Source organism: Nannospalax galili, unplaced genomic scaffold (genome assembly GCF_000622305.1).
Source record: "Nannospalax galili isolate Female #2095 unplaced genomic scaffold, S.galili_v1.0 scaffold979, whole genome shotgun sequence".
In the NCBI taxonomy this organism is placed as follows: Eukaryota; Metazoa; Chordata; class Mammalia; order Rodentia; family Spalacidae; genus Nannospalax; species Nannospalax galili.
In genome coordinates this window covers 50,460-69,125 of record NW_008343671.1, presented here as the reverse complement: position 1 = coordinate 69,125, position 18,666 = coordinate 50,460, and positions in this window count along the sequence as shown.

The following is an 18,666-nucleotide window of genomic DNA, read 5'->3' as shown; positions in this document are numbered from 1 at the left end:
ATTTGATCCATTGTTTTCTTTGCTGTACAGAAGCCTTTTAATTTAATGAGGTCCCATTGTCAATTGTTGGTCATAAGTCTCGAGTGACTGATGTCCAATTTAGAAAGACTTTTCCTGTACCTATATCTTGTAGCATACTACCTATGTTTTCTTCTAACATTTTCATCATTTCAGACTTCACATTGAGATTTGATCCATTTGGAGTTGACTTCTATACAGGATGATAGGAATGGATATAATTTCATTTTTGTTCATGAGGCAATCCAATTTTGCCAGTCACATTTGTTAAAGATATTGTCTTTCTTCCAAGTGTTTTCTTGGCACTTTTTCAAATAACAAGTTGCTGAAATTGCATGGACTTATGTTTGAGTATTCTAATATATTCCATTGGTCTATATGCCTGTTTTTGTGCCAATACAATGGTGTTTTATGTGGGGAGCTGCCTGCCGTCCCTGCAGACGCCATTACAAGATGGCGCTCACATCCGGTTCATGCTGAGCAGTAAATAAGTCAGTACGCATGCCCGAAGTAATTTTCCACCTTCTAGTCTCTGCCTACCTTGTGGCGTGATATGGGCTGATGAGTTTGCGACCAATCAAGAGTTGCCACGTCCAAGACGGGCTTACTAACCTATATAAGGGCTGGGTTTCCGACATTCGGGGTCTTCGCCCTGTAAGCTTATGCTCTCCCTCTCAAGATGCATTAAAGCTTTTCTGCAGAAGGATCCTGAGTGTGCCGCATCGTTCTTGCTGGCGAGACGATAGCGCGGGACACCTAAACATTTAGATTAGTTAATAATGTTGAAAATTCAGATTTCCTATAAAAATCCAGATTTCTTTTGCAAAGTAGAGCCACATTCCTGGGTGGCCACAAGGTCAGAGGTTGAGTGAAGATGTTGTCCCAAGCCTGATTTAACCTCTGGGAACCAGGAAACACCACAAAAGGAGGGCCACAGCTCCCTGTTAGTCTAACCCCACACTGAGAAGTTCCAACAGACACCCCAGCTGTCTATACTAGCCAGACAGAAATATAGTATAGGCCATAAGACTTAATAGCCACTGTAGCCCAGGCTCGCCTCAGTCATTGGGTCTTCTTGCCTCAATTTCTAGAGTACTGAGATTATAGATATAGGCCAACATGCCAAGTAAAATTAAGTTTAAAATGATACTTTAGGGACCGCGGAGATGGCTCAGCAGTTAAGAGCACTGGTTGCTCTTGCAGAGAACCTGAGTTCAGTTTCCAGCACCCACCTGGTGGCTCGCAACCGTCCATAACTCAAGTTCCAGGGGATCTGATGCCGTCTTCTTGCCTCCAGGAGGAGTTCATGCACTTGGTACACTTACATGCAGGCAAAACACTCATTTAAAAACATTTTTTAGACAGACTCTCCCAACTGGCCTGGAAATCACTATGTAGACCAGGCTGATCTCAATCTCACAGAGATCTGCCTGCCTCTGCCTCCCAAGTGCTGGGGTGAAAGATGTGGGCCACCACATCCAACTAACTCATAATTTTTTTTAATTTTTTGGTCTTTTTGAGACAGGGTCTCCCTGTAGCCCCAGCTGTCTTGGAACTCATTATGTAGACCAGGCTGGCCTTGAACTCACAGAGATCTTTAAATGATATACTTTATAGAATCCAATATATCTGAAATCCGATTTCAATGTGTAACTAAAATGGAAATTTTATAAGTGTGAATACATGTGTATGCACATGTGTCAGGTGTCTTCTATCACTCTCCACCTTTTTAACTTTTTTTAAAATTTTATGTATTGTTTTTTACTTTATGTGTATTGCCTGCATGTAAGTAAGTGCACCCATGTCGTGCAATGCCCTCAGAGGTCAGAAGAGGCTGTCAGATCCTCTGGGACTGGAGTTACAGACGGTTGTTAAGCTGCCATGTGGGTGCTGGCATTCGAACCCGGGTCTTCTGCAAGAACAACCAGTGTTAATCTCTGAGCCATCTCTCCAGCCCCTCTCTACCTTTTTTTTTTAATCTCTCCCTAAACCTGGAGCTAATCCACTCAGCTAAGCTGATGAGCCAGTGAGCTCCAAGGATCCACCCATCTCTGCTCCCACCATTCCCCACCCCACCCACAGCACCAGAATTGCAGGTGTAAGTCACCAGTGTACTGGGGATCTGAACCCAAGTCCTCATGCTTGCCTGGAAAACACTTTATTGACTGAGCCATCGCCTCAGTTCCCCAAGATACAAATTATTAAAGCAGTTTACATTATTTTTCTCTGGTACCAAGTCTTCAAAATCTAGCACATGATTTAGTGCTTTGAGAACAGCTCAGTGAAAAAAAGCTTTATTGGAAGCACTCAGTAGGCACTTGTGACAGTGGACACCACAGTCAGCCCTTGAGACCACACCCCCACCTCAGCAGGCAGCTCTAAGGAAGAGGGCCAAACAGTTGCTAGCCAAGGGCTGGGCCATACAGAGGGGCTCTCGGGAACACAAGCTCCCACTACATGATTTAAGTCCTCTGGCCCCTTGGAGACCTCCCCAGGAGTGGAGGGCCTTCACCAAAGGAGTGAAAGTCACGAAAAGAGGGTGCCTGCAGCCAGGGCTAGGAGTAGCACTGGCTCCTTTTTGAAATTTTTTTTTTAATTTATGTTTTTTATATGTGTGTGTGTGTGTGTGTGTGTGTGTGTGTGTTTTATCTGCATGTATGTAAGTGCACCTGTGACACGCAATGCCCATGGAGGCCAGAAGAAGGTGTTGGATCCCCTGGAACTGTAGTTACAGACAGTTGTTAGCCACCATGTGGGTACTGGGAACTGAACCCAGGTCCTCTACAAGAGCAGCCAGTGCTCTTAACTGCTGAGCCATCTCTCCAGCCCTGATTCTGTGAATGGTTTTTCTTTATTCTTTTTTGTGTGTGTATGAGTATTTTACCTTCATGTATGTAAGTGCACTATATGTGTGCAGTGCCTGTGGAGGCCATGTGAGGGCATCAGATCCTCTAGAACTGGAGTTAGTTGTTAGCTACTATATGGTTGCTGGGAACCAAACCTCAGTCCTCTGCAAGGACAGTCATGGTTCTTAACTACTGAGCCACCTCTCCAGCCCCTTTTCTTTATTCTTTGACAATCTGACTGTCCTTTATATGTGGCAAGTGCTTCTACTTTGCCTCAGTTCTCATCAACCCTTCTATCCCCACCTTGAAGCCATTTCCGACTATGTTTGGGACATCTTAGCCAGAAATATAAAAGCAAACCATCCCTGTGCCTCCATTTCCCTCTGCAATTGATGTATGAAAAGCCTGCATCTTCGGCAAAAGTTGAGGAACAATTTTTTTGTGTGACAGTGAAGAATATTCCAAAGTTGTTAATGTGCAAAGCAGGGATGTCGATGCCAGATGTCCATCTGCCTGGACCTTACTTGCATTTTAAATTTTGATCCTTTAAACCAAAAACTCATTCTAAGCTATTTGTGTTCTTACTATTCAGGTAAAACGAGAAGGTTACTGGACATTCGAAATGCAGTGCTAGAAGCTGCTAAGGCAGTATTGCAGAACAGTCCCCACAGTTTCCACCAGAGGGCGCCTAAAGCATAGGTAAAGAGACCCACAACTGCATTATTAAGGCTAGCCTGCCTCTCTCCTACCCTGGAACAGACCAGCTGAGCGGTGGTCTCCTCTAAGTCCCCAAGTCTCCCCTAAGGGACAAGGGGAAAGTGAGATCATCTGGCAGAAGCTTGGACTTAGATCCAAGTCCTTTGCTCTGATCTAAGTCCTGTCACCAACTGCCTAGGCCACCCTGAGCCACTTGCCCCCTCCCAGAACTCCAAGATGGGAACTGAGATCACAGAACATGTCCAGAAGATGAGATGAGATAAGCCAGTACAGGAGTGATGAAGAAAGCCAGCCAGAGGAGGAGGCGACCTTACGGCAGGGAGACGCCGTCTCTGACCCTCTGCCTTCTTCCTGCTCCTACTGAAGTGACTGTGGATGTAACAGGTACATCTGTGGATGGAAGGTACAGAGAGATTCCCTCCTCTTCTGAAGAAAAGAAACATCATTCCTTTCTGTTGGTCGTTCTCAATCCCCTCACACCCAGCCACGGTGCTGACCCTCACTGCCTCCATGATGTGTGACTCAGTTGCCCCATTTCACTGAACTGAAGAGATGGTAGGTAACAAGGCCAGGTCAAAGATCTCATAGGTGGCAGAGCCCAGATAGTGACTCAGAGCTTCTGCTTCCTTCCCAGGACTCACCCTGCTGGGCTGACTTGAGTCACATGTCCTTATCCAACAATGCCAGAATCTATCTTCTTTGAACCTTACCTCCACCAAGGTCCTTTGTTGCTCCCCACCAAAATAAAAGTCTTCAGTGGAACCCACTGTTCCTGAGATCAAGCACAGCTTTCTCAGCTCAGCATTCTGGGCCTCACCCAGACGTCTACAGAATAAGATTGAGGTTCTGGAAGATATGTATATTTGGACTTTTTGAGGCAGGGTCTCCCTGTAGCCCCAGCTTTCCTGGAACTCACTATATAGACCAGGCTGGCCTTGAACTCACAGAGATCCACCTGCCTCTGCCTCCCAAGTGCAGGGATTAAAGGTGTGTGTGCCACCACGCTCGGCATGGAAAATATTTTTTAATGGCTCCAGTTCGCTTCGGGATCCAAGATGACTGATGAACACAGCCCTTGTGTGTGCGTTCCCGCCAGCAGAAAAGAGGGGTGAAGAAACAGTGTTGCTGTAGGAACACTTTCTAGAAGCTGTATGTCCAAAACAGCTACCTACAGAGAGGGCAGAAAACTGTCTTTATTCCAGGTATCTATGTCCCAACTGTAAAACAACATTGTAATTATAGGTGCTGGGGTCACTCAGTCATCAGAGTCCATCATGCACACTGACTGCCCCCTTGTTTGTTGTTGCTGCTGTTGTTGCAGTGCACCAGATGTCCCGGGACATGCTCTACCCTATGCCTAAGAGGGCTGGGTCACCCCAGATGTCTTGTGGATGTTTGCAGCAGAACTAAACAAATGAAATTGACTGTTCTGGGGCCCTTATATTGTTTTCCCAACTACACTGGAAAGCATTTGGGAGTCATCTTACATGTCTTTGTGCCCTGTGCTTTCCTCCTCCCTAAGGCCCAGGCACCAGAGAGAGGACACGCCTGTGGTTGCTGTGGGACCTAGTCCTGCTCTCTCTAAGGTCACTTCACAGGGAGATACAGCCACTCATCTTACAAAGTTACTACATACCCAAAGCGCCCATCAGAAGGTGATAATATCATTAAGAAAAAAATGCATTTACAGTGGTTAAGAGCACTGGCTGCTCTTCCAGAGGACCTGGGTTCGATTCCCAGCACCCACATGGTGGCTAACAACCAACCGTATCTCCAGTTCCAAAGGATCCGCCGACACCCTCTTCTGATCTCTATAGGCATTGCATGACACTGGTGCACCTACCTACATGCAGGCACTCATACACATAAAATAAACATAATAAGCTGGGCACCGTGGTGCACACCTTTAATCCCAACACTCCGGAGGCAGATCTCTGTGAGCTGGAGGCCAGCCTGGTCTCCATAGCAAATCCAGGCCAGCTGGGGCTATAGGGAGACCCTGTCTCAAAAAGACCCCCCCAAAAAAACCATAATAAATGAAAAGTTTTTTAATTGCATTTAGCGTACCTAGCCTGTAGAGAATCATAACTCAGCAAAAGTGCTCTGTGAAGTGAGGACTGTCCCCTAGGATCACCAGCTCATGGGGTGACTCAAAGCCCAGATGAGCAGCACCCAGAATGGTTTCTCCTAAATGCATGCAGCCTCAAATCGTAACGTCAAAAACTTGTTAGTCAAACCATGAGGGACCATCTTCACTTTTAAAGGTCAGTGCATTGTTTCTGGTAAGCTTGAGCAAATTGGTCTATCTCCCCCAAAAGAAGGAGCTAAAGAGGACTAAGGTGCAGAAAGAAGGCTGGGCATGATGGTGCATGCCCATAATCCCAGCACTCAGGGGACAGGGGAAAGATTGCCAAAACTATAAGACGAGGCAGCTTTACATAGTGAGTTCCAGGTCAGCCAGGGCTACATAACAAGAGACTCTGAGAAAAATAAAATAACAACAAAAAATAAAAAGCAAGTGGCCATCAGCATGGAAATTATTCTTTTTTATGGGTCTAAGAATCAAACCCGTGTGCTGTGCATGCGAGGTCAGCACTTTACTACTGAATATTTCTGGCATTTGTGGGGGAGGGGGGATTTGGTTTGGTTTGTTCTGGGTGGTTGGTTTGGTTTGGTTTGGTTTATTTGTTTGTTGTTGCTGCTGTTGTTTTTGAGACAGGGTCTCATCATAGAGCCCTGTCTAGCCTTGAAATCACTGTGTAGACGAGGCTGGCCTTGAACTCGGAGATCTAATTGCCTCTGCCTCCTTAATGCTAGGATGGTATACCACCACACCTGGTTTATGCGGTGCTCAGGATTTAATCCAGGGCTTTGTGTATGCAAGGTAAGTACTCTGCCACCTGAGCTACACGCCCAGAGCCTTTGTTTTGTTTGGAGAGGGTCTCATTTGCAATCTCCATGCCTGAGTCTCCCAAGTAGACAGGATTATAGGCTCTATATTTAGCAGTTTTATTTTATTTCATTTATTTTTTTAAGTTTTTTTATTTATTATTTTTATTTTATGTGTATGAGTGTATTGCCTGCATGTATGTGAGTGCACCCATGTCATGCAATGCCTCGGAGGTCAGAAGAGGGCTTTGGATTCCCCTGGACAGTTTGTAGCTGCCATATGGGTGCTGGGAATCAAACTCGGGTCCTCTGCAAGAGCAGTCAGTGCTCTTAACTGCTGAGCCATCTCCCCAGCCCCATCATTTATTTATTTTTACTGGATGTATATGGGTATTTTGCTTGTGTGTATGTAAAGTACACCCATGCATGCAATGCCCATGGAGGCCAGAAGAGGGCATCAGATCCCCTGGAACTGGAGTTACAGTCCATAGTTACTATGTGGGTGCTGGGAACCAAACCCAGGTCCTCTGCAAGAGCAGCCACTGCTCTTAACCACTGAGCCATTTCTCTAACCCCTATATTTAGTTTTATTGACCACCTCCTATGTGCTAGCTCACTGTGAGACACTGAAGTTGCTGAGAACCAGGCACAGGAGAGTAGCCCCTGAGCCATGGAGCTTGGGAGTATGGAGGACAGCTGATATCAGTAAGATACCTCTTCAGAAGACTGCAGAATGACCTGCAAGGATGACACATAGGAGAAGCGAAAAGCTAATATATTATAGAAATAATACCCCATGGGTGGGCAGAGGCCCAGCCAGCACAGAGGTAGAGGTTTGGTTTGGTTTTAGTTTTTTTTTTGACACAGCGTCTGGCTATATAGCTATATACAGTGAGTTCTTGATTTGGGTTTTTGAAAATACACTGATTTTTGTTTGTTTTTGGTTTTGGTTTTTAGGGCCATGAAATGACGCTATATGACACAGTAATGGAGGCTACATGTAGACCCATCTGCTGGAACAAGTGCTATACTCTCTAGGGGGAGATGGGGTAGGGGGTGTGATCTGGAGAGGAAGGGGTGTGTGGGAACCCTTGGAAACTTTCACTCAATTTCACTGTTGGGGATGGGGGGGTGTCCGGACATGGTGCATGCCTTTAATCCTAGTACTTGGGAGGCAGAAGCAGACAGATCTCCTGTGAGTTCAAGGCTAGCCTGGTCTACATAATGAGTTCTGGGCCAGCCATGACTGCATAGTGAACCCCTGTCTCAAAAAACTGGGAGAGGGGGACAGTGGGTGGGGGTTGGTAGAGTGTAAGTGGGAAACCCTGAGACATCCTGATGTCAAAGCAAGTCATGGATCATGCCTATCATCCCAGCACTCAGAAGGTGGAGGCAGGAAGAGCAGGAGTTCAGACATCCTTAATTACATAGAGTTTGAGGCCAGCCTGGGCTACACAAACCCTGTCTCAGAAATAAAAAGCACTCTATGGTAAGGAACCCCAGGACTCTTCTGTAACACAGGAAAGGTCCTGTCCCAGGCATGATACTCAGGAAACGGGAAGCTGAGCATTTCTCATAGGATATCTAAGCAGGAGGTACAGCTAAGGGGTAGAATGCTTACTTCACACAAGATGCCTCAGTAAGAAAAAAGCAAAAGGCCCTGGAGTTAGCCAAGGCTGGCCCACACCCACCAAGTCATGTTCAGAGTAGCTGTGCTATGACTGACAGGTCCCAAGAATCTCAAGGGTAGAACTGGAAAAGAACAGGTGCTGAAAAGAGGGATGTGGCAGGAGGGGAGGAGGATGTGAACTAAAAGAAAGGGGAGGGATGCGAGAGCTACAGAGCGACTACAGCTGCCACTACACTGCACAGAGTAAGGGGAGGCCCAATGCAGCGACTGCCCAGGACCACCATGCTGATCCCTTTCCTTTTCTCCTCTTGCTCCCAGTGGTACTTGGAGTAGATGTCAAAGCAGGACATGTAACAATACATGGTGTACTGCCCTTTGTGAGAGGTAAACATTAAGTGTATACATGTGTGAACCTGAGGAACTGTATACACAGATACCACCAGAGGCAATTCACAAAACAGTTCCCTATTGTCTCCTGCAAGAGAAACCAGGTGACTAGGATTGCCAGGGCCCTCTTAGGCTCTTAAACTGAATATAACATGCCTATATTACCCACTCAAAAACAGAAAGCTTTTTTTTTTCAATGTAGTTTATATGTGATTTTTTTTAACTGCCCAAAGGACGTTGGTGTCCAGACAGAAAGTTATGTGACCTTGTGGCTGTAACCTGCTGCTCAGGATCATGTAGACTATATAAGGTGTTCACTACAAGCCTGCCAGGAGACAAACACAGCTATCCCTCTTCTCTGAGACTGATTGATTACAAGACTGCCTGGATACCAGAATCCTCAGATACTCAAGTTTCTTAAATAAAATGGTGTGGGATTTGCGCTGAGCCTGCCTTCGCTCTCCTGTAACTTTGTTTCTATTTGTTTTGGTTTGTTGTTGTTGTTGTTGTTGTTGTTGTTGTTATTGTTGTTATTGTTGTTTGAGACCCGAATCTGGCTATATAGCCCAGGCTAGCATTGAACTCACAGTCTTCCTGCCTCAGCCTCCCAAGAGCTGTCCACCACAGCCAAGCTCTTCTGTATGCTTTAGGTCAGCTCTAGTTTACTTTTTTTTTTCTTTTGGTTTTCGTGAGACAGGGTCTTCCTGTAGCTCCAGTTGGCCTGGAACCTGCTATGTAGACCAGGCTGGCCTTGAACTCACAGAGATTTGCCTGCCTCTGCCTCCCAAGCTCTGAGAACAAAGGCATGCACCACCACACCTGGCTTAGTTTACTCCTTCTAATACCTAATAGCATGTAAACGGGACATCATGTTAAATCATATTGCTTAAGTAGTAAGGGTAAAATCTGTATGTTTGTAAGTGGACCTGTGTCATCCAGTGCCCACAGGTACCCTGGAACTGAACCCAGGTTCTCTGCAAGAGCCATCTCTCCAGCCCTTCTTGAAATATTTTCTATCCATGGTTAGTTGAATCATCAGATGTAGAACATATGGGGGCCAGCTTCTTCTTTTTTTTCAGACAGGATATCACTGTAGCCCCAGCTGGCCTAGAACTCGCTGTGTAGACCAGACTAGCCTCTGCCTCCTGAGTTCTGGGATTAAAAGCATGTGCCACCATACCTTGCAGGGCCAGCTGTAGTTTAGAAATTTTACTGCGGCTGGAGAGATGGCTCAGCGGTTAAGAACACTTGTTGTTCTTGCAGAAGACCTGGGTTGGAATCCCAGCACCCACATGGCAGCTAACAACTGTCCATAACTCCAGTTCCAAGGCATCTGATGGCTTCTTCTGTCCTCCACGGGCATTGCACGACACGGGTGCACTTACCTACATGCAGGCATAAAACTCATACACATAAAATAAAAATAATGAATAAAATTTTAAGAAATAAAATAATAAATTTTACTTTTCATTCTTCCAAGTTTCCTCATCTTGAATTTCTGATCCCCTACCTCTACCTCCTGGGTGCTAGGGGTTACAGGCCTGTGTCACCATGCCTGGATTATGTGGTACTCTGGACTGAACCTAGGATTTCATGCATGCTAGGCAAGCAGTCTCCCAACTGAACTATGTAAGCAGCCCCCTGCATTTGCTTTACAAAAAAATTTCTTTTAGTACTTGGGATGGAACCGAGGGTCTTGTGCATGCTAGACAAAGGCTTTACCTCTGAGCTATACCCCCATCGCTTGTATGTTAATGGTAAAGGAAGGTGTTCCCTGAGTGGTAGGTGGCCTTGCCCTGTAGTAGATGTACATGGGAGCAGGTAGGGGTTCAGGGTAGCAATAACACTCCCTGAGCTACATGGTCTTCCCCTCAGCAAACACCCAGGATGTGGAAATCTCTAAGGCCTTATACAGGGAGGGTGCTCCCAACCCACCCATTGCTTTCTGATCAGGGCCTGATAAAACAGGTGGCTGGCTTCAAGAGCCTGGGTGGGGCACAACTGAAAATATTGACTTGGGACACCAGTAGACAAGAGGTTCCTCTCTCAGTGTGCTGATTGCCTAGGGCTCTGATCCTATCCTCCTGTTTCCTGGACCCGCTTTACATGGGCAATAAAAATGAATTTACTACTACAAGTGGTAGTACATACCTGTCACCCCAGCCAAGGCACGAGGATGAATTTAAGACCAGCCTGTGCTACAGTAAGACCCTGTCTCAAAAAAAGAGAGAATAAAGACTGGAGAGATGACTCAGCAATTAAGAGCACTGACTGTTCTTGCAGAAGACCCAGGTTCCATTCCCAGCACCCACATGGCCACTAACAACCATCCATAACTCCAGTTCCAGGGGATCCAACACCCTCTTCTGACCTCTGCAGACATTGCACAACGTGGGTGCACTTACATACATGCAGGTGTTATAGTCATACACATAAAATAAAATATTTTTTAAGCGGGAATAAGAGGGCCAGGGAGATGTATCAGCTGATAAAGGCACCTGACACCAAGCCTGATGATGATGACCTACATGATGGAAAATGAGAACCAACTCCTACAAATTGTCCTTTGACCTCCACATGTTCCTGTCCACACACAATATATAAATACGATAATAAGTAAAATGAAATTTTTAAAAAATATGTTCAAATAGGCACAGTAAAGATGGTCTCTTAATCTTAAAAAGTGGAAAAGCTGCTGCTCTAGGTGGTGGTACTGTGGTTTTGTCCCCAGTTATAACCAACCTGCCAGGCAGGAAGAATATGCTAGAGACACTTGTGTCCCTCACTTTGGTTATAGTCTGTAACCAAATGTACTCCCAGAAACTGGAATTCCCCAGGAATCTCATGCTGGGAGAAGAAAAAGGCTAAAACATGGGCCGGCCAGAGGGGGGTCTTGTCTCCCTGAGAGTTATCACTTGTCACGCCACTTGCAGGAGAAACTGGAGCCGAGACGGTGATGGATCAGTCATTGGCAAGATCACACCTTGATCAGGACTGCTTAGCTATACAGAACTCTGGAAGTCTACTTAAATCTAAACTTGATGCCAGAACACCAAGGATAGACTTGAAGGGTCACTGGACCTCTTTGTCCTGCTTCCCAATGTGTTCATGTGAAATAAATCTCCTTTTTCTGTTTTTTACCATTGTTGGTTTGTTTAATTGGCTTGTTAAGGATAGGTGGCCAAATCTGACTTATTAGGGCTGTCAGGAGCCCAGGCTCTGTCAATTACTCCAAGAAACAGGATAATGATTGCAGTAATGACTGAACTCTTAACTGTGACAGTGCATGAATCCTTGGCCCTAGCTGGGGACTGGGTAGGAGGCTGGGAAGGGCAATAATGGCCTATCTGAAAGCCCAGGTCCACGCTAGGTATCTAGGGAGGTTAGTTTACAAGACTGAGCAGCAGGGGCCCAGAAGCTGAGTGTCCAGGACAAGCCTGGAGCTGTAGCCCACGGCAGGGCCACATGTGAGCTTCCTTGTGCCAGGCTGTTCCCACTCTCTGTCTCTCTGTATTTGCATATTCTCCATTGGTTTTCAGCAAATTGGAAACAGGCTAAGCCTCAGCTCAGTGGTGCTAAAGTGCAGTGCATACACAGCCCAGCACTACGTGGACCCCACGGCTGCCTGAAATGCCACACTGTCAGCAGCAGCAGTGAGTGTGTTGAGATGCTTCATCCTGCTATTTCCTAAACCCCTTCACACACTTTAAGGAACCTGTATACACCCATGGGCACACAACCCCTTCACACACTTCAAGGAACCTGCACACACCCATAAGCACATGGTCCGCCCTCTGCATGCAAACACAGGCTGCGCACACACCCTATCAAACACCACATTAAAAGGGGGAGAAAGGGGTAGTGGGAAGCAATCAAGATGGGTGTGACTGAGTGGAGTGGGAACAAGCCCATGTATCAGTGCCAAGTCCAGTCCTAAACTACCCTGGCATCTAGAAATTGTGGGCACAACACACCATCACTAAAAATAGACTCTGGCCATCTGGAGAGATGGGAAACCAGACCTCGTAGATCCCTGGCAAGGAAAAGAAAGCAAAGACATCTGGCCATAACGAAGTCATGTGCCTGGCCAAAGACAGGCTTGAGAACTGGACAGTCCTGGCTTCCAGGCCTAGCTCAGTCACTTTCTACATGAGCCAATGACTTGGCCTCTCTGACCCTGGCTTTCCTTATCTGGTAGTAGTCCTGATGCCGAGGTATGAGGGGAGTAGACCGACCCTCTCTGATAAGACCACAGAAACCTGATTCTACCTTGGCAAGTGTGCTACAAAATGGAAATGAACCTGGGTATCTGATACCCTGCTATAAACTGTAAAGCACTGTGCATAGGTAAAGGACCGTGGTCCATAACGACCAGAACATCAGCCAGCTTTTCTGGGAAGAGCCTGGAGGGGCCGGACTTTCCTGCCCTGCACACCCGGATTGCTAAGCCTCACTCAGCTTGTGTATCCCAGGAAGGAGCTTCCTGCCCATCTCTGAGTAGCCGGGATTACAGGCCTGCACCACCAGGCCCAGCTAATTGCCTTCCTTTTTCTTATGCACTTTTTCTTTCACTCATAGAGCAGTTATTAGCTAGCCAGTTTTCATTGTGGCATCTGGATAGCCAAGAGTAAATGACAAGCAAAGCTCCTAATATCAAAAACAAGGAACAAATGAATAAATAAGACTAATTCCAGGTACTGACCATCACGATGGAGAAAGGGATAAGAGGTGTGCATTCTTTTCAGATCAGGTCAGGGAAAGACCCATGAAGGTATGATATTGGTCTAACATGATTGAAATTGCTGAAAAGCAAGCATGTGAATAAAAGAAGTCATTCTAGGCATAAGCAAGAGCTCATGCAAAGGCTCTGCAGTACAAACTAGCTGGGCATATATGAGTCACCAAAAGGGGTCTTGAGTGGCTGAAGACAGTGAGCTACCAGGACAGAGGGAGAGGAAATAATTAGAGAGCCAGGCAGAGGATGATGCAGGCCTGGGCACAGGACTTTATTCTCTAATCATCCTTTATAAATTTGTAAGGACATACTATCTTAGTTTCCTTTACTGTTGCTGTGATAAAATACCCTAAGCAAGCAACTTAAGGAAGAAAGGGCCCACTGCCTGGCTCTCAGCTAGTCACATTACATCCACGGTCAAGAGCAGAGATTAATTAATGCACGCACACCTGTGTTTAGCTTTCTCCTTTTCGTTCAGTTCAGGATCCAGCCCATTAAACAGTGCTGCCCACATTCAGGGTGGGTCTCACCACCTCAATTAGCCCACTTAAAATGATCCCTCACAGTTCACAGGCCAACCTAATCTAGAAACCCTCCCATTGAGACTCCCTTCTCAGATGATTCTAGATTGTGTCACATTGACAATAAAACCAAATATCAGGGGCTGGAGAGATGGTTCAGTGATTAAGAGCACTGGCTGCTCTTGCAGAGACTCTGGGTTCAATTCCCAGCACCCATATGGCAACTAACAACTGCCTGTAACTCCAGTTCCAGAGGATCCAATGCCCTCTTCTGACCTCCTCGGCATTGCATACTTTTGTCATAATATGTATATGAAAAAACAAGTAAATGTAGGGTTTGGTAATAATAGTCACAGCTTCGAGGGTCTTATTCCCCACCGAGGGGGGTGCGCTGCTGCTTTACAAAGCGATTTTCCTCCGTTTTTTGTTGTTGTTGTTGTTGTTGTTATTGGTTAAATTGTTTTTCATTCAAGCTAGTTGACTGCTCCTCTCAGGAAGTTCATTTGAAGATTGTCTTGACATAAAATGACACGAAGGAGAAGCAAAGTTAGACTGTTCTGCGTTTTGGAAATAGTCATAGGGGAAGCAAAGGAAGAAACTTATCACCATCTCATGTTTATGCTTCTCCCAAATGAAATAGTAGTTAACCATAAAAGGCTGGGATTAGGAACACTGCTGTCACTCAGGTAAGAAGAATAACATTCTGAAGAGGGAGCTTTGATCTGTATTCAACAGTGACAACCAAGGAAATCTGGCAGCTTTATTTAAACCTAGGAGAGAATAGAGTGGTTCTGGGTCTGGGGAGATTGCTCAGTGGGTAAAGCACTTGCCAAGCAAGCCTGAGGATCTGAGTTTGAGTTTTCACAACCCACATAAAGCCGGATGTAATCGTGCACATCTGTAATCCCAGTGCTTGCACAGGGAGGTAGGGGGTGGAGAGAGGAGAGTTCCCCGAAGCTCCTGAACCACCTAGCTGGGCATACGCAGTGAAAGAAAACAAGAGACCCTGATTTCAAATGGGGTAGAAGGCAAGGACCAATACCCGAGGGTGTCTGAGATTCCCCAGGAGCTGGAGTCAGAGGCAGCCATGAGCTGCCTGATGTGTTTTCTAGGAATTGAACTCAGATCCTCTGGAAGGGCAACACGTGTTCTTAACTACTGAGCCAATTTTCCAGCCCTACATATTTGATTTTTGAATTAAATTTTGGATCATTCAGAAACCTATTATGTTGCCAAATTTTTCATACCCTGCCCCACATTGTTATTTGACCCACAGTTTAATAAACTGTAGCCTAGTGGATTAGGAAGCCCCGAAACATGTTTGTGGCCTTCAGAAAACATGGGGAGCCTGCATGCAGTCCACAAACACACAATATGCGTAGGAACCCAAGTTTGGCTACAGACCCTAGTGCCACAGATTTCCAAAGTTCCGATGACAAAGTCTTCCTAAAATAGACTTATTAAAGTCAATGAGCTTTCTGGAAGTCTTGACTCTACGGCCTTGCCCAGCTATGGCCGTTCTAGAGAAATCGTGCTACCCAGTGGAAGGCTGGTAGACAATCCTGGCTAAGTCTTTTTGTTTGGAGTTTTTTTTCCTCTCTCTCCTTTTCTTTCCCATTTGGCTTTTCCACAGCGACAAAGTCTTCCTAAAATAGACTTATTAAAGTCAATGAGCTTTCTGGAAGTCTTGACTCTACGGCCTTGCCCAGCTATGGCCGTTCTAGAGAAATCGTGCTACCCAGTGGAAGGCTGGTAGACAATCCTGGCTAAGTCTTTTTGTTTGGAGTTTTTTTTCCTCTCTCTCCTTTTCTTTCCCATTTGGCTTTTCCACAGCATACATTGCGATGTTTAATATTTTACTCCTTTTCTTCCTTAAGTGCTATACCTTTATATTTGGGAAGTCATATTCCCGTTCAGTTGTGAATTCCCCTCTCCAAATTGTCACTTCCTTTCACAGTTTGCGCACATGCTCACAAGCTATGAAGGGAGGTCATAGACGGTTGGCAAGGGGGACAATGTTCAGTCCCCTTTGGCCTGGTCATAGGAGGAGAGAGGATAGCGCAGCTTGGAAGGAGCAGCTGTTGGATCGAGTTTGTCGAGTAGACATAAGCAGCCTCCCCCCAAGAGTACAAGGAGGTGACTCTTTGGGGTGACTGACTCTTAGTTTCACTCAACGGCGAAAGTTCAAAGTCTCAGCACAAAATCAAGGCCAGGAAACTTTTCAAAGCCTTCGTCCTATTAAAGACTGTTTACCCAAGTTGGCAGGTAAAATTATGGCAGAAGATGAAAATATGGAGGTAGCAAATGAAAGAATTAGTGTCCTGTTCAAATTAGATTTGCCATTCCAGTCAAGCAGAGAAACTTTTGCCTATTGGGGCTATGGAGGGCCCCTTCAGCTGTCTACGGCCAAGGACTCAAACAGGGCTGAGAAGCAGCAAATTCTTGCCAGATTTCAGCAAGGGCCCTCATCCACTCCTGCTTCCAAATTCTGCTCAAGCCAGAAGAGTCCAGGAAAGTGCAGGCTCCATAGAGCCATTGTGTTTGAACTGCTTTCATTGCTCTTGTTTATTTATTTTTCTTGGTATGTCTCTGGTCTCAATCTGGTTTGTCAAGCAACCTCAGGTTTTGGCTCCTGGGATGGCTTTGCTTTTTAAATAGCGAGAAAATGGGCAGGAATTACAGAAAAGGAAGGCATGTAGGAAACAGCTATGTCACTCTACTTCCAGTGGCCTCTGAAGGGAATCGAATCGGTACTGAGGACTGGGCCGCTCTCCATGACTCATTAAGCTGCCATTTTCAGCACTTTTACTTCGTGCTGTACAAATGATAGAATCCGGTTACAATCTATACTAAGTTTAGGTTCTTTTCTATCTGAAAAGCTTTGTGGGACCAGCACCCAGCAGTACGTATAGATATCATTTGAAACACTGGACAGTCATAATGGAGCCAAATTTGATAAGCCACTCAGGCATGACCCAGCAGCCCAGCCCGTTAGGTCGAGATGCACAATTAATTGCTACTCTTTTATTTATTATCTTTAATCCCTCATTGGATACAGTTGACTTGCTTTCCTGGGATGAGGCCAGAGCATAGGCAGGAATGAATAATTTTTAAATTATGAAGTAATTTCTTTGTTACAAAGCTGGGCTCAGATGTAAAGGCTAATCATTTCCTTCTCTCAGGACAATGCCCTTTAGAACTAAAAAAGACATTCGTTTTTCCCTCTTCCAGTCATAGTGAGGGAAGGTCAGACATGACTAGTCCTGGAGGTCTCTGTTGTCATTTTTGCCCTCACTAAGGACCTGGTCTATTTCCCCCAGAAACTGTTTATTGTACCCCAAAGCGTTCTTAAAGTGTTTACCGTTCAGTAAAACTGCATTCCACCACACTGACCAACCTTATCGGGAGGCAATGGTAGGTGGATTTTTGTGTTTGAGGCCAGCCTCGTCTACATGGAGAGTTCCAGACCAGCCAGAGGTACATAGTGAGAGCTTGTCTCAAGAAACCAAAGAAGATGTATCTACACTCTCCTTTCCACAGTCAGATCTGCCGTGGTGCTGACTTAGTTTATTCTTTGCTGTTCCCTTCACCAGGTTCTCTACCTGTCAGGAGACAAGGACTTCCTCTCTTTCACCTGTCTGTGGGGTTGGGTAGAGCCAGGCTGAATGAATCAACAGGCTTGGATTTCAGAGCTGCTAGGAAACCATTTTCCTTCCTGCTTGTTCAACAGGTTCCTCCATCAGCCAGGTGTTGCCAAAAATGCCACTCCTGGGAATTCCACTCATTGACTTGTTCCTAGTGAAGTGCATGGAGCATTCTTGTGGCCACATAGTGCTGCACGTTTTACCAGTCTTTTGCAATAGGACCTGAGTAAGTTCATGGGATCCTGTCCTGAGAGGAGGCTGTGTGAGGAAGCAGAAGTGAGCAGAGGGAGAGCAGCCAGTGTGGGGAGGGGCTCACCCTGGGGAGACCCAGACCCAGGGCACACTGCTGACCGCTCCACCACAGGGAACAGTGACATGTTGGCAGAAAGGCCTGGCTAAGGTTGAAACATGGATGTGTCTCAAGGTGCCTTTTTTCCAAAAAGCCAATTTCCTAATTGTGCAAGAAATTGATCTTCTTGTAGAAAACCTCATGCCTCTCTGCTTCCTGACAGTGAACACAATGTGGTCAGCTACCTTCCCCTCCATGCCTTCCCTACCACGATGGACTGCACCATCCAGTGGATGCTGGGTGAGGAACATCCATGTGCACGTTTGCAACTAGAGAGGACTTCAGAAGTTGCTGACTGGCCCACGGTAAGAAGTAGACCCAATGAGTCAGAAAGCCATGAAGGAACTCTATGAGCCCAAGACCCCAACTGGCAGCCAAGCCACAAGCTCCTGCAGCCTTCACAACCTGCACTTTCAAAGGAAGTACATGATGCAAATCTCAGCCTAGAAATGGTCCAGCAGGAAGGCAAGAGAGGTGAGCTCTCCAGGCTCAGGAGTGCGACTGTTTCTGGAATTCTACTGCCAGTGGACTATTCTGCTCAGCCTGAGCAGCCAGTTTGAGAAGGTATGACATTGTGTTTTGTGGACCAATTCGCTTTTTTACCAGAGAACCCATGTAAGGTTTTCATGGTGTTAGTACACTTGACAGACCAAGTGAAACGCCTTTGATCAGTTCTGCAGAAACATGAATAGCCATAAAAATATTCTACCCAAGGCCTGGAGAACTATTAAAAGAAAGTAAATTCACTCTATAGAAAGCCATGATTATTTTGGCAGCCATTATTTTGCCATTATGAAAGGTTATACCTCAAAAAGAATACTGATTTTCATAAAATATGTCAAGTGTAACTTCACAGATGCATAAAACTAAAAGACAAATCTTGGAGTAGAATGGCACTATCCTTTATTTAATATGCTGTATTACATGTCT